General features: G+C 46.5%; 1 long non-coding RNA gene across 1 annotated transcript; it reads left to right on the top strand.

The window, feature by feature from the left end:
• Nucleotides 1–593: 593 nt before the first annotated feature.
• On the top strand, nt 594–929 carry LOC119430288. The gene is made up of 3 exons (XR_005187897.1): nt 594–663; nt 767–817; nt 900–929. It is a non-coding gene; the product is annotated as an uncharacterized LOC119430288 (long non-coding RNA).
• The last annotated feature ends 2,827 nt before the right edge of the window (nt 930–3,756 follow it).

Below are 3,756 nucleotides of genomic sequence, written 5' to 3'. Positions count from 1 at the left end.
CCGTCTCTTCCCCCTGCCAGATTGAAAATAGTTTTGGGGCGGCCTCCTCCTGCAGCAAAGGATAATCTAAGACATTGAGAAAGTATCTGATGAAGTCAGTAAACAGCAAGGCCTCGACAGGACATCGGTGGAGGTAGGCGTTGGCCCACTGGAGTGCTGGACCTTTCAGAGAGGCAACAATATATGACACACATGAAGAGTCAGAAGAGTAAGTTGCCAGGAGCACGGCTGAATGCCAGATTGCATTGAAGCAGAAAATCACCACACTTCCTTGTGTCACCCTCAAAAAACTCTGAAGGCTTGATGTCAGGTTCTCTGATATGTTGACCATGCCGGTTTGCTGTAGGGTCCATGGTTGTGGGCTGTTCAAGAAGGAGAGATGGGTTATCGTTTGTCCTTGTTGAAGAGAAAAAACCATATTACCCAATTCTAGGAGATTTTCTTGAATAGTTTCTTGTTGTTTCAGAATGTGCTGTAGAGCTAGAATCTGTGAAGCTCCTTTATGACTACTTCCTGGTTGAAGTGGGTCCTCCCCAGTCGTGCCAGAGGGGTCAGTTTGGCTGGGACAATCTATCATGTTATCGTATGTAGAACCCCGAAGTGGCAGACCGAGGAAGAAGACACGACAACCAGGTATACAAAATAAGTGTTCTTTATTTACAGGTGAGTTGGAGAGACGAGCTGGAAGAGAATGGTGGAGAGGTGAGTATCCAATATTGTTGACAGATTCTTGAGATGAACAAAGTCGTCTTACTTGTTGTTTTAGGGGAAGGCGCCGAGGGAGAGGTGAGGTCCTGGTTTCGATGGAGATGAATAGGTGAGACACGGTGGAGAGAGGAACAGGTAGACCCAGTAATTTGTTTAATCGCTGATGAGACCGGACTCTGCTGCTTTTGTAGGTGCACCGTGGAGTGCTGGACGAGGCCCGTGGAAGGAATTCAGAGGAGCAGGACATGGAGGTTCTGGAGAGGAAAGTCGTCGATCAGAATCGGCTGTAAAGGAACAGGTTAGTGACTGGACACTAGTTTACCCATAGGCAGAAGTTATCCCAGCACTGGAGAGATGTCTGGCCGCAGCTTAAGTAGGCAACCACAATCAGTCCTCCTTAGGAAAACAGCAGGTGGATCTCATCAGGGTAATTAGAGATGAGCTGTGGAGAGAGTGAGTGTAGATAGGCCAGGGAGAAACCAGGGATCCTACACTGATGTGTGTCCCATCAGTGTATGAATGTGATCTAAAGCACTAATTAGTCTCTTTAGAATGGTTTGTCCAATTAGCTTTGTAGAGATCTAGTAGAGTGCTGTATGAATGGGTAAATGAGGCACAGATTGTAGTGTAAAGTGCTTTGAGTATCTTGAAATAAGATAGAAAGGCACTATATAAGTACAGTCTATTTACCATTTACTCTCACATGTTTCCACTTGTCATTTTGCTCAGGCATTTCCACTTAGACCACAAGAGGAAAAACACGTCTGTGGAGCTGACCAGCGCATCTTTTCTGGACGAGCTCAACACCTTCTATGCCCAATTTGATGCAAACAACACCACACGTGCCACCAGACCACATGTAGACAGTGAGGATGCCACACTCTGCTTAGACATTGCTACAGTGCACAGTACACTGCACCGGTTACCGGTTCACTTTCGAATCCAGTTCAAAGTATTCAAAGTACTCATGTATGTCTACAAATAACTGAACAGTGTCACCCCCCCCCCCCCATCTCTCTGATTTGCTACAACCGTATGTCCCACCACGCTCCCTGAGGTCAGCGGACCAGTTGCTCCTCACAGTTCTAGGAACTTGTCTTAAGCGCAGAGGTGACAGGGCCTTCTCTGTAGCAGGACTAAGACTCTGGAACGAGTTACCTCTGCTTGTCAGACAGGCCCCCTCCCTCTCTGTTTTCAAGTCCCGTTTAAAAACTCACTACTATTCAATAGCTTTCAACACAAGATGATCTGTGTTTTGATCCTTTATGCTCCACACTGGTTTGTCGTCATTATCTGCATCGTTTTTGGTCTATATTCTGATTTACCTCATTTTGTATTTTGCTTTGTGTGTTACCTGTTGTTTTGTCTGTACAGCACTTTGGTTGTCCTTGTTGCTGTTTTAAGTGCTTTATAAATAAAGTGATATGGTATGGTATGGTATGGTATGGTATGGTATGGTATGGTACGGTATGGTACAGTGAGACGGGCGTTTAAGAAGGTAAACCCTCACAAGGCACCAGGACCTGATAGCATCCCAGAACAGGTGCTGAGAGTGTGTGCTGATCAACTCACCAAGGTGTTTACCAACATCTTTAACCTGTCTCTGAGTCAGTATATTGTGCCCACAATCTTCAAGACCTCAACTGTTGTCCCCATCCCAAAGACCACTGCAGCATCCTGCCTTAATGACTTTCGGCCCATAGCACTCATATCTGTCATCATGAAGTGCTTTGAGCAAATTATCAAAACTTACATCTGTGTCTCCCTCCCTGACACCCTGGACCCCCTACAGTTCACATACAGAGCAAACAGGTCTACAGATGATGCCATTGCTTTAGTAGTTCACACCTCCCTCAGCCATCTGGAGAAGGTAAACAGGTGTTTACCTTCTCCAGATGGTAGGTACGTGAGAATGCTCTTCATTGACTACAGCTCAGCATTCAACACCATAATCCCTTCCAAACTGGTATCCAAGCTCACCACATTGGGCCTGGAGAAGTCTATCTGCTGCTGGATACTGAACTTCCTCACCAATAGACCACAGGCAGTGAGAATCGGCTGTCACCTTTCCTCCACACTAGTCCTCAGCATCGGTACACCTCAGGGCTGTGTCCTCAGTCCACTCCTGTACTCAATATTTAAACACAATTGTACCACCAAGGCCCTATGATGGACTTGCGACCTGTCCAGGGTGTACCCGCCCCTCGCACAATGATTGCTGGACATGGGCACCGGCAACCTCCGTGACCCAAAATGGAAGAAGCGGGTAAAAGATGGATGGATGTATCACCAAGCACAGCTCTAACATCATCCTCAAGTACACTGATGGCACCACCATACTGGGCCTCATCACCAACAATGACGAGAGTGCCTACAGAGACAAGGTGAACTCACTGACAAGCTGGTGTCAGGAAAATAACCTCTCTCAAAATGTCAGCAAAACAAAGGAGATGATAGTGGACTTCAGGAAACAATTGGAGGCCAGCACTCCACCATCAACATAAACAACGCTGAGGTGGAGCAGGCCAGCAGCTTCAAGTTCCTCAGCGTTCACATTACCGAGGATTTGTCCTGGAATTTACATACAGACACTGTGGTCAAGAAAGCCAAACAAAGACTCTACTTCCTAAGAAGACTAAAGAAGTCTGGTCCAAACACCAGCATCCTCACCAACTTTTATAGGTGCACCATTGAGAGCCTGTTGGCAGGCTGCATCACAGGGCGGTACGGGAACCAGTCAGAGCTGAAAAGCACTACAGAGGGTGGTGCAAACAGCAGAGGACATCACTGGTAGCAGTCTCCACACCATCCAGGAAATCTACCACAGCCGATGCCTACGTAAAGGCAGCACACAGCATCATTAAGGATCACACCCACCCAGCACAAGGATTCTTCCATCTACTACCCTCTGGCAGACGATACAGGAGTATGTCATAGTGTACAAAAAGACTAAAGGACAATTAGTATCCACAAGCTGTCAGATTGTTGAACGCTCCATAAATAACACTTTACAACTGGCAATAACTAACTAATTATGTGCAGTATATA

The sequence above is a fragment of the Nematolebias whitei genome, chromosome 2, assembly GCF_014905685.2.
Source record: "Nematolebias whitei isolate Nwh7 chromosome 2, NemWhi1, whole genome shotgun sequence".
Classification (NCBI taxonomy): Eukaryota; Metazoa; Chordata; class Actinopteri; order Cyprinodontiformes; family Rivulidae; genus Nematolebias; species Nematolebias whitei.
Note: the sequence above shows the minus strand (reverse complement) of the source record. Positions and strands in the feature narration are given on the sequence as shown.